At 37.2% G+C, this 12,902-nt stretch overlaps 2 protein-coding genes across 26 annotated transcripts in view; one reads left to right on the top strand and one right to left on the bottom strand.

Annotated features, from left to right (window-relative positions):
- FBXO8 (F-box protein 8) overlaps positions 1–12,902 on the bottom strand; it is a 91,094-nt gene that overhangs the window by 31,824 nt on the left and 46,368 nt on the right. Inside the window, exon 1 of one of the 2 annotated variants that reach the window (XM_069574220.1) lies at positions 5,980–6,552. The exons of the other annotated variant lie outside the window; for it this stretch is intronic. The gene's annotated coding sequence lies outside the window, so the exon portion shown is untranslated. Of the gene's footprint in view, positions 1–5,979; positions 6,553–12,902 lie in introns of those variants that run through there. 2 annotated transcript variants of the gene reach the window in all.
- CEP44 (centrosomal protein 44) overlaps positions 5,862–12,902 on the top strand; it is a 35,482-nt gene continuing 28,441 nt past the window's right edge. For 4 of the 24 annotated variants that reach the window (XM_069574196.1, XM_069574211.1, XM_069574205.1 and 1 more), the window contains exons 1-3: positions 5,888–6,605; positions 7,865–7,973; positions 9,406–9,453. The gene's annotated coding sequence lies outside the window, so the exon portion shown is untranslated. Of the gene's footprint in view, positions 6,686–7,864; positions 8,250–9,405; positions 9,454–12,902 lie in introns of all 24 variants that reach the window. The other 20 variants (XM_069574194.1, XM_069574209.1, XM_069574202.1 and 17 more) reach the window with 6 other exon arrangements.

Below are 12,902 nucleotides of genomic sequence, written 5' to 3'. Positions count from 1 at the left end.
TATTAAAAGTTACAATATAATAATTTTATAATATTTCAAATTTGTGAGAATGATCTAGTTTCTTTAAAATATTTTAAAAATATTTAAAAAAATCATCAGTTGTTTAATCTCCTAACTACTATCCTTATTTCTATTAAAATAACAGTGACAATAACAATAGTACTTTTTTTTTACACGTTGACCAAATAATTTAAAAGAGCTCTTTCTTTTTTTAATCTAAAGGCCTTCTGGTTTTTAAAATTAATGTCTAGTTTTATTATGCTGAGACTAGAGAATGTGGCCTATATGAGGTCTGCATGAGAGAACTGTGTAGGTTTTCTTGACACAGCTATTCTGGAGAGTGAATTTAAAGTTGGAGTTCCAATTACACAATATGCTGTGTGACCTTAGATATTTCAAACAAGGTTTCTGATCTTTGGTTTCCTGTAAAATGGAGGAAATCACTCCTATCTATATTACAGGATTGCTATAAGTCTTAACTGAGATAATATATTGAATATATAAAGGCATCTTTTAATTGTCAAGCAGTATGTATATCCTGACTCATTCCCTTTTCTCTTGCAAAAATCTGAGAAACTTTTCTGACATATTTTAGATATAATTTTCATTTTTTTAAAAAAGAGATACAGTGGCAGTCTAAACGTAACTGTTGTAACAGCACAAAAGCATTTCCACTTAGAAGGCAGCATCAGTTCAGTTCAGTTCAGTCGCTCAGTCGTGTCTGACTCTGCGACCCCATGAATCACAGCACGCCAGGCCTCCCTGCCTGTCCATCACCAACTTCCTGAGTTCACTCAGATTCACGACAATCGAGTCAGTGATGCCATCCAGCCATTTCATCCTCTGTCGTCCCCTTCTCCTGCCCCCAATCCCTCCCAGCATCACAGTCTTTTCCAATGAGTCAACTCTTTGCATAGATTATATTAATTACCAAAAGCTCTATCAAGTTAATTATTAACATTTATGAGAACAATACTTTTCTGTTATTGTAATATCTTGTTCTCTTTTCAAAAAAGTAGAACTTTTCCACAAAAGAATGCTAAAGATTGTTTTATTAATACCTACTGGTATATCTAATATAAAATTATCTGTAAAGCATATTAATCATCTTTAATCAAAACATCCCTATGCAACAAGTTAAACATCAAATTAAGTATTATTCTAAAGGAACACACTGCTCTACTGCTTTCAGTAATTCTATGGCACTAAGGATTCAAATAGCACACGCTGTGGAAACAACTACACGTGATAAAGAATGGTTCATACACCATTTAGATGGATGGATGACACACAGGGGAAGATGGGAAGAGAACAAAGGAGTCTGGAGGTCTCAGAAAAGCATTCTGCTTTAAACACTTTCATTTGAAGCAAAGGAGATTCTATAAAGTGTCTTCCTGAATAAGCAGTGTTAAATCACCAGTCTGTGGTGAGTGACATGAATAAGCTACTTTAAATACTCATTATAAATCATTAGTTTTCAATATTTCCTAAATGTCTAAATAGTTGGATTTACAAATAAGAAATTTCCTATCTCAGATAAAGATCTAAAACTCTGTGTACCAAAAGAGTTATCTTGTTTTAACACACATCTAAAACTTAAAGATGAGGAAATTTACTCCTTTATATTGCCTTAGAAATTTTCAATTTTTTTTCCAACAAGGAAGTAACTAGATTTTTAGTTACTTTCTAAGTGTTATCATGTGATTGCATAAGAACATGGGAGATTCTGTGAGAAAATATTTTCCACATTTATAACCAAATTGGCAGCCCCGGCATTTATTTCTCTTTTTCCAAAAGAACAGACCACCAAGGTAGTTTAAAACAGACTGAGGAGAAGGGGAAAAAGAGGAAAGAAAAAAAAACCTGATAACCAAACACACTTCTAAATTTGAAAGGCAACAACTGTAGAGAAATGAAGGAGGCTAAGTCCACAAGGAGGTCCTTCTAAGGAGAAAAGGGAAATAGCTAAGTACTAAGAGGTCACAGGGTACATTAAACACATAAAAAAAAAAAAACCCACTCATTAAATTTAAAGATCTGGTCCTGCAAGAGCAGTTTTTTGTTAGTAAAAGGCATACCATTTGTAGTTTTTTTTAATTCAAAAAAGATTTACAATATCACTGTTTTCTGAAGGTTTTTTTTTTTCCTGTTCTTTAATTTGATTCTGTAATGAATGTTACCAAATGGTATCTAAACAAGTGTAAAAATTAAGATACGTCACTTAAAATGTAACCAAAAAGCAGAGAATTGGGGGCTTATTCAATTTCACTTATTTCTTCAGCTTCTTTTGCAGAGAGATGTTCCACTGTCTGTTTTAACTTTAGAGTAAAATAAATTTATTGAATTTCTCACCAGAATTATCCTTTAGTTGCACTGATTGTTTAACTGCACCCTTTATTCGACCCAGTTGTATCAGCAGTGATCACGGCAGCACATTCCCAACCCTCAGGGCACAGCACACTCCATGCCCGCTGACCACAAGGCCACTCTTATCAGAGTTGTGGAAATAAAAAAACAAAACAACAACTGTCATTGTCATTGACATATTTTTATACAAATAAAGACAAAGTATCAAATAAAATAAATATATTTTTAATTTTATTTTTGGCCATGCCCTGCAGCATGTGGGATCTTAGTTCCCCAACCAGGGATCCAACCTGTGACCCCTGCATTTGGGTCCATAAAGTCTTAACCATTGGAGGGCCAGGGAAGCCCTTAAAATAAAATAAATACTGACAGCAGCCAATAGAAAAGTCAGAAGTAAGATGAGAAAACATCTAACAGTGAAAACAGACTAACACAAAATGTGTGCTTTATTCAGGCTCCTTCAACTTGTGACTACAAGGCACATACTCGAAGTTTCACTTTCCTCACCTATAAAGAGAGTTTCAAACTTGACGATCTCTAAACTCTCTTTTAGCTATAAAATTCTGTGATCCTCTAAATATGAGAAAATCTGAAAAATTAAAACAAAATGAAGAGGTGATAGAGATGGAAGTGTGTGCATGTACATGTGTATTTAGCATTAGTCCTTTCTGTCTCTTTTCCCTATGTTCGTGACTTCTACAAATTACTGCTCAGCATAAGCAAATAGGGGTTCTTCAAGCATGGCTCACTTGCTGAAATTGTGTTCCTTCTTTCAAATAGCTTATGAAATCCTCTGCAACCTGTTCTTGCAGAATACACAAACTGCTGATCACAGACCTAAACCAAACTGCTGCCTAAACTTGAAATCAAATATCTTTTTTCATCTCTCCATCATAAAAACATTTGCCCTAAATAGAATATAAACTCATTCAAGTTTTACCATAGAATCTATGTCAATAAATATCAGAAAAACAAAACCATGAGAAAAAAAATAAATGGAAAACATAAATTTCTAGAAGTGGATGTATTTCACTAAAGTTGTTTTAAAATATTAAGTAAAATAATCATTGAAAATGCAACATAGTTAGACAAATAGTTCATAGACTTCATATTAATGATTTTGACACGTTATCATATCAGCCAATGGATTACCCTCAATTTTCAAATCTGAATCAAAATGTAGGGGAAAAAGACAGACTTGTATATAGCCGTTGGTTAAGTAATGAACGATAAATTTGTAAATTTGAATGACTAACTTCAATGCTCTGTGATCAAAGAAAAGATAATTTCTTGGTAATTCATTGCTTTTATACTGTGAAGTAAGGAAAATAACTATTTTTAACCTATTCAAAGGCACAATAAACACACAAAATATTCCCTATTAAACTGATCATAGGCATAATAATTTACGATGCATGGTTTAGCTTATCTAGTTATTACCATAAAATATTTTTATGAATGAAGTATTTCAACTGTGTTATTTTTGCAAGCACCTCTTTAAAATTTGGCAGACATCTAAGGGCCTGAAAGTATATTAGTTAATTGGCTATATCCTACTATAAATGAAGTATGTTAACTTGATAGGGAGCACCATTTTAAAGGCCAAATCTACAATTTGAAAATTTACACTGGCTAGTGTTAAGCACCTGAAGTTGAAAAGATAAACTTGAACAATGCTTTACTAAGGATTGACAACATCTTTCAAAACTGGAAGAAGCATAGGCAATTTTATAGTGAGTCAAAGCCAAAATAATAAACCCCGAAGCCTATACCTTTCATGTCTAATAAGGTTATTTGGTTCACTGACAAAAACTGTGCTGGTGATATGTGTCCAGTAGTGCTGAAAGAATGTAATCTGACATCTAATAGTGCTTAAAGACAAACACACAGATGTGTTTCTGTTCTCAGACACACCTCTCCTATCTCTATTTACTCTCATACCAACATAGAGATGCCATATTCTTTCTACACTAGAAAGGCTTACCTCTAGCCTTTCCTAACTTCTTTCCACCTTAAAAACTATCTTTGCTCATGTTTATCTTGAAATCATTTCAACTATGAAAAATGGCAATCGGTAAGGAATACACAACCTCCAGTTATGAGATACTCTGCTCATATATATCCTTAAAACACAAACCTTCCTCTCACACATGCCATTTCTCAAGCAGTTTTCCAAGAAAAACAATAAGCCTTTCTTTATGTAATCAGTAGGAAAAAAGACCCCCTACACAATTCCCCCCTTGGAAAAAAAACTCTTTTCAAGGAGGAAAATCCTTGTCTAAGTTGGCCTGTTTCATTACAACCAGGCATTTCTCTTGGATATAATTTTGCTCAGTTATTCCTATTAACTCCTAAAAGTTATCAGCCAGGGTAACTGTGTTAAGCTGCCTCTACGATGGCTCCTAAAGACCCTTGCACTCTGGGATTTATGCCCTTGTGTAATCCTTTCCACAATGACTGAGCTGGATTTACTGACTCACTTCTAACAAAAGAATATGGCAGTTGGCAGTAGTGATGAGAGGAGGCAACTTCTGATACTAGGTTATAAAAGACTAGAGAGAGTTTTGGGTGCTCGCTCTCTTAGATTGCTCACTTGAGGGAAAGCCAGGTGCCACACTGTGTACAATACCTCAGACAAACTGTCAAGTTATCTGGATAAAACCTGCAAGCTTCCTATTCAACCTGAAAATAGAATAAAACATTTCTCATTCTGATATCTTCTCAATGTTGTAAACCATTTTCTTAGGTGGTAAAAAATCCCTCCTATCCCAGAAATATGGTCACCAACTCCAAATTAAAAAAAAAAAAAAAAAACAAAACAAGGAAAGCTGAAATGGAAAACTAAATTAGCTTCACTTGGCAGTAATAAAGTTTATGACCTATTGATATGGAGAGAAACATCTGGGATTCCTGAAAATAAAAACTCCACTTGTTAAAAGAACTAGATTCAAAGATTAAATTGCTAAATATACACAAAACCTAAAGTAAAACCCTTAATTGACTGAGGATTGGGATCCATTTGTGATTTCATCCACTTTTAATAATATTTAATCGAGCAGCCACCATGTAAGAAACTAGAGCCCAATCACAGAGAAACAAACGAGACGACAAATTAAGAATTTTCCAAGTTTATAATCAAAGTTTAACAGCTAAAGCAACTAGCAATCCATCGTAACATTACCTGTATGTGAGTGTTTTGCATTCATGTTACTGGAAAGCATGTAAAAAATCGACAACTGTGCTTATGAACTCCCCCCAAACCCACTCTACTTAAAAGCTACATCTAGGTTAGAAGAGTAACCTCTGCTTTTTCACGGCTTTATTTCAGACTGAAGCCGGCTCCTACCTGGGGTCCCAAGTTGACCTACACCCCAGTGACCTAGGAATACAAGTACACACCTACTCCCGCCTCCTGACACGGATTCCTCATTTTAATTAGCCAGCACCGCTGTCACTCAAGATGTTTTGCACTGTCATTGGCCCCAAAGTCTTACAGGTTGGCAAGTTTCTGCCAACTGGTAAGCATCCGTTGTCATTATTTCCGAGAAGCTAAGTAGGGGTGTACAGGGAAGAGACTCAAAAGCTATGCAATATGTAGGGTGACGCCCTTACCTGAGCGACCTGCGATCCAACCGCCGCCGCGACGAATCGGCCTCTGGGCGGGGGCTTTCAAGCCAAAAAGAAAACGACTCAGCCGGGAACGGGCGCCCAGGCCATGGAGAAGCCGGTTCAAACTTCACTTGTTCACGCTGGTGGAGGTGAGGTGAGGGAGAATCCCAAAAACAGCACCGGATCCTTCCGAACTCAGAGAGCCTCAAGCTGCAGCCCCCTCAGCGGCCGAGTTTTGACGTTTCCTATTGTTGCCGGAAGTGACGTTAGGGTTCAGAGGCTTCAGAAAGTATTTTCATCTCCATGGTCTACGATTCGTCACAGGGTCTCGGCTTCTCATTTCCCAGTTCGAGCCCCTCTGAGTCTCAAAACTAGGCAGACTTCCAGTCTGCACCTTGGGATCTGACACAATGTAGAAAAACCTCTCGGCAGGACGAGCCTTCCAAAGGCTCTGGATAGACATTCTGTGGAATCTGCGGCGGAGAATCCAGGGACATGGGGGAGCCGACAGCTTTGAAGGTCCTGCCGCGGTGCTCCGAATACAAACGGTCGGCGCGAGAAGCGCGCCCCGGGAGCGGCGTCGGGCCGCAAGGACTCGTTGCTGGAGGCTGGGCTCCCGGAGTTCTCAGGTTGCATATGCTACCACCTCCTTTGCCCGTTGTGCGGGGCCAGAGGCCTTCGGAGCCCTTTCTTTGCTGGGCGGTTCTGGGTGAGCGCGGAGGAGCCGACGGGGCTGCCCCCGGGATTTGGCGGGGGTCGCCTCTCTTCCCTGCCCTAACCGAAGCCCTGGGAAACAGCTCTGTCTTATACTTTTAAATTAAGTGGGAGGAGGAGAGCCCTAGATGTGCCTTGCCCATGAACCCGACTGGGATATCCTTTTGATAACGTCCAAGTGGGAAGAGCTCATCCTCTCAGATAGGTTATGACTTAGGGTCCTGGACGGACCGATTCCTCTTACTGGAGCCTCTGAGCTAAGCAATCCGGTTCCTCGCAAATACTGATGAGAGGGAAGAGCTGAGGATAGTTGATGTTTTCCTTGTTTTACTTTTCCCGAGTATTTCAGGGGGAAAGAAAAAGTACTTCACTTTGTTACAGGACTGGATTTTTTCGTTACTGGGGGAAAAAAAATACTGAAATTTGGATTCTGGAATCAGGGCTGTAGTAGACTTTTTCTAAAATTATCCGCAGACCTTTACACGGTTTTATATATGAACACAGCTGTCCCGCAGAGTTATATACTTGACCCTTACTCCCCCTTTCCCCCAATTTTCTTTTCTATTATTTTTAATAGATGATATCAATAGCTGTCACAAACTCTTAGTCATCAACCATAGTCCTTACAGCGATCGGTTTAATTGCTTCATTCTGAACAAAAATCACTGAGTTCATTGGCATTCCATTGGGAGGTGTCATTTAATGACCTTTAGTGGCAGTGAGACTGAATTAGATTAATCGTCTTAAACTGCTATTTTATACCGTTTTCACGATGCCTCCTATAATACAGTGGGGCAGATCTAACTCGTAGCAGAGAACTCTGGAGGAAGCTAGGCAGCAATATTGAGACCATTTAGTGATTGAATCTGTGCTACAAGCTGAGTGGTATATGCCTTGTCTTTTAATTTCTTTTTATAAGTGTTATAAAGTGAAAATGTTAAGTGACTTCTTGAAAAGTTGTTTTTCATGTCTGAAACTACTGTGTTAAAATGTGCACAATTCCTACATTGGCTTTTTGTTAATGTCTTAATTTTTAGTGATTTTCAGTTTTATAATAAACTGTAGAGCCTTCCATGAAAATGTAGAGCAGTAGCTGTAATTTTTTTCTGTAATACTCAATTTTTTTGATCCTTTTTTTCTTTCCTATTTTATCACTTATCTTCCTCACCTACAGATCCCAGCTGTACTTTTATCATACTCTTCTTCAGAATATTTATTCTACTGGTACAGAAGAGGATGTGTTCCAGGGACATACTTTGTTGTCAGAAACTCCATTAGCAGAGGTAGAAATAATGAGACATTAATATATGTTACAGGACTTAAGAGAAAAGAAAGATACTATAAAGTGTTAAATAAAACAAAATTTCATGTATCACAGAGATGGAATATACCTCAAAAAGGGTTAAAAGAAATCTGTGGAAAGAGATAAAATTTATACTAAATTAATAGAATGTCTTAGGAGAAAATGTGCCCCTAGAAGAATTGATTAAGGTACATGGGTCTGGAGCCTTCCCAGGTGGCACGAGCAGTAAAGAACCCACCTGCCAATACAGGAGAAGGTAAGAGACTCAGGTTCTATTCCTGGGTGGGGAGGATTCCCTGGAGGAAGGCATGGCAACTCCAGTTTTCTTGCCTGGAGAATCCCAGGGATAGAGGAGCCTTGCAGACTACACACCGGAGTTGCAAAGAGTTGGAGGCAACTGAAGCAACTTAGCACTTGCACCTGGGTCTGGAACTTAACAGACTAAGACCTACTATATTGGCCAGTGACAACACCCAAAAATATATATATTTTTTGCAGTCAACAGCCAGATTAATTCCTACTTCATCTTTTCCAGGAAAATTAAGGCTGGTCTTGGGAAGTCATCCTTAACCGCTTCCCTATGTACATATATTCCGCCAGTTGTCCTGAAAGATGTTAAATAAGGTTGATCTTTCTTGGCCAATATATTGTTGAAAGTGATTTTAGAATGACTTCCTTTTTTTTCTAGTTTTTTTGCATTTGACACACTTGAAATTTCCTCTGCTTAAAAATGTAAATGCTTAGTTGAGGTGGTTGATTGGCTGGAAAATATTGACTAAAAACTCACATATGAGCATTTAAAAGTATATTCGATAATGTATTCTTTACCGTGTGGATAAAGGAGGGGAGACTTGGAACAGGAAGTGAAAGTGAAAGTTGCGCTGGACTCTTTGCGACCCCATGGACTTATACAGTCAATGGAATTCTCCAGGCCAGAATACTGGAGTGGGCAGCCTTTCCCTTCTCCAGGGGATCTTCCCAACCCAGGGATCGATCCCAGGTTTCCTGCATTGCAGTCAGCTTATTTACCAACTGAGCCACAAGGGGAAGCCCAAGAATACTTCAGTGGGTAACCTATCCCTTCTCCAGGGGATCTTCCCAATCCAGGAATCTAACCTGGGTATTCTGCATTACAGACTATTCTTTACCAGCTGAGCTATAAAGAAAAAGATAGTACGTTTAAGAGAAGGAAAGGGTACAGAATTGCGGCCAGTGGCTTAATATAGAAAGTTTGCTAAATCTAGGATTTTGCACATTTGTACCCCATCTCAGGTTATATATAGATACAGGGAAGGTGTGTGAGAAGGTGATTTGTACCCTAGGCAACTGCTGAGATGTTGACCAGGGGACATGATCATGCTGACTCTAGTTCCCCTGATTTATGGATTGTTCTGTTTTGTTTTTAATGTCAGTGACTTCATTTGAGAGGAGCAGCATTCCCAGAGGATTCAGTACTCAAGGTATTGTTATATATTTGGACAGTTATAAATACTAGATATTTTGAAGTGTGTTACTGAGCTTTGCCTCATTGGTTATAGTTTAGAAGCCCTTTGTCTTTTTCTTGCAAAAGTTTTTAACCATTTGTTTACCTGTTTAGGTACCTCCCTTGGGAATAACCTCCTTTAGTCTAAAGAAAGCCCTGCCCCATGCAATAAAATGAGTCATTTAAAAATGTAATTCCGTGATATTTTCTTTGAGATTTAAAAAAATGAACCATTTAAAATCTCAAATATTGTTCATATCTTTTTGTGCACATAAAAGTACATACATATTCTGTTATTTGTATCCATTGGCCTCATACTCCTGTTTCATGGACCCTGAGTATGTTAGTATATATCACTAATAAGTTTCCCAAAATCATTGTACGACTTGACACTTTCACAGCATTGTGCTCTGTTTCAGATGCTTTGCAACCTTGCCTTTGGGTTTACTTTGTAATTTCATAATGATTAATAAGGTTGCATATCTTTTCACATTTTTGTTGTTTTCACGTTTACTTTTCTGTAAAGTTCCTGTTCAGATCTCTTCCCTGTTTTTCTGTTGAGTTGTCTTATTACTTTGTAGGATTTTTTAAAAAAATCTTTTTGTTGCTTATATATATTGACAGTATCAGCTTCCCGTCAATGACGTATCTTTCCATTCTCCTAATGGTATCTTTCGATGAACAGAAAATAGAAAGTTTATTGTGGCTCATTTTATCAGTCTTAAATCTTTTTGTACTTGAAGAATCATGTATTCTATTCTGTAATCTCCAAAAAGCCTATCTGTCTTATATTTAACATTTAGATCTTTGACAAACCTGTAATTGATTGTAAAGGATATAAAATTCCCTTTACATCAAGGAGGTCAACATTTATTTAGCCCATCTGGGTATTCAGTTGACACAGTACACTTTATTGAAAAAGAGCATCCATTCTCCAGGGCTATTCTCCATCAACTTTGTCATAAGTCTAGTGTTGATATATGCATGGTCTATTTCTGTGCATTTTTCTGTTTCATTGTTGTGTTGGTAGATTCTAAATTTAACTTTATAATGACTCTCCATATCCAATGGTTGAATTTTCCAATTTTAATCATCTTCACCATGGTGTTATTTCCCATTTATCTTTTGCATATCTATGCAAATTTTAGAATCAGCTTGTGAATTTCCACCTTTAAAAAACTATAGTGTGTTTTGGTGGGGCATGTGCTGGAGGGAATTCCTTGACTTATGAGATCAACTTATTGAGTCTTTAAATCCTTGATCTGAATGTAGACCTCTTATTTAGGGCTTTATATCAATAAAGTTTTCTGTTTTTTTGTTTTGTTTGAGGTCTTACAGATCCGTTTTAAATTTATTCACACATTTATGATATTTGAGGCTAGTGAATTATTTATACATATAATTTTAAACATATTTTCTAAATTATTTGAGAAATAACAGAGAAATACAATCGATATTTGTATATTGACCTTCAGTCCAGCAACCTTGCTAAATTCGTTTTATTTCTTTTGAATTTTTTCAAATACAATCTGTGAGTAGTAACATTTTTATTTCCTTCCTTTTTAGTTTTTATTTCTTTTTCTTGTTTTTTTGTACTAAGACCCATAGTACAATATTAAATAGAAATGGTAAGAATAAACTTGCCTTTTCCCCATCTCAGGAAGAAAGGTTTCAATATTTCACCTTTACATATGATGTTTACAGTAAATTTTTTGTAAATATCCTGTACATGATGGCAAGCAGTTCCCTTCTGTTCCTAAGTATTGTAAATGTTGAATTTTATCAAATGCTTATTTTACATATATTGAAATCATTATAAGACTTTTTTCTTTATTTTTTCACATTGAGTTATGCTGATTTTTGTTGTTGTTGTTCAGATAGTTTCAGCTTTGATCTCTGGAAGCTGTTTCATTCCCTATGACATACTCCTATCAGTGTGGGATTGGTTTCTTTGTTTTGTGTGTACTTTTTTACTTTCTAGAATGATAATAATGATAAAACGAGCCTCAGGCTCATCTTGTATATTTCCTGCCCCAGTCTGAGAATTGGCCATTTCTCCAGGGAGCCAGCATTGCACATATTTCTGTATCTATATTAAGCTAAACATGAGTTCACACTGATATGTTGAACTAATCCGCAAGGCAGGGCTGATTCCAGTCGCCTCCCTTTGCTTCTCTGTAAACTCCCACTCCAGCAATGAGAATCATACCTTCTACTGTTCAGCCATCCATTTACCTAATTGTTCAATTCCAGCGTATATGTGTAGAAGCATCATAACTCTGATGTACATGGAAAACGACTTTATACTTAGAGTACAGTGTTTATGTGCAGTTCATTTTTCCTTTAGTCTTCTAGATGCCTCTCATTTCCAAAGTTAACTCAGCTTTCGACTTTTTCACCTTCCCCTTCTTTGAGGTTACTTTGCGCATTAACTGTTTGTGATCTTTCTTCTTACTTCTGAATCCTTGCAGCCATAATCTCTAGTTTTATTGTCTTTACAGTTTTGCCTTTTCCAGAGTGTCATAAAATGGAAAACAAACAATATGTAGTCTTTTCAAACTTGTTTCTTTTACTTAAGTAAGTAAGTAAAGTCACTCAGTCGTGTCCGACTCTTTGTGGAGCCCACCAGGCTCCTCAGTCCATGGGATTCTCCAGGCAAGAATACTGAAATGGGTTGCCATTTCCTTCTCCAAGGGATCTTCCTGACCTAGGGATCGAACCTGGGTCTCCTGCATTGGAGGCAGATGCTTTAACCTCTGAGCCACCAGGGAAGCCTTTTACTTAGCAAGATGCATTAAGGTTCATTTCTGTCTTGGTTGCCTTTCTTTGTTGTTGAATGATATACTGTTGTATAGATGTATTAGTTGTTTTTTTTTTAATTCATTTGCCTATTGAAGGACATCCTAATATCTTTTGGTTTTAGATGATTAGGAGGAAGCTACTATAAACATTTCCATGAAGAATCTTGTATGTACATTTAAAATTTTGAATCAGTTGGGTAAATACTAGCACAACTGCTGATTGTGTGACATTTAGCTTTGTAAGAGTCTGCCAGACCATCTTCCAACATGACTATGCAGTTCGCATTCCCACCTACCAAAAATTTGAGTTCTTGTTGCTATTCTCATAGGCATTTGGTACTGTCAGTTTTTTGGATTCTAACCATTATAATAAGATATGCAGTGGTGTCATTTTTTAATGTATAATTACATAATGACATTTGATGTTGAGCATCTTACATGCTTATTTGCCATCTATATCTTCTTTGGGGCTTTCCAGGTGGCTCAGTGGTAAAGAATCTGCCTGCCAAGTAGGAAACGGGAGTTTGATACCTAGGTCAGGAAGATCCCATGCAGGAGGAAATAGCAACCTACTCCAGTATTCTTCCTTGGGAAATCCCATGGACAGAGGAGCCTGGCCCATGAG

Source organism: Ovis canadensis, chromosome 2 (assembly GCF_042477335.2).
Source record: "Ovis canadensis isolate MfBH-ARS-UI-01 breed Bighorn chromosome 2, ARS-UI_OviCan_v2, whole genome shotgun sequence".
NCBI lineage: Eukaryota > Metazoa > Chordata > Mammalia > Artiodactyla > Bovidae > Ovis > Ovis canadensis.
This window is presented reverse-complemented; position numbering and strand designations above follow the sequence as displayed.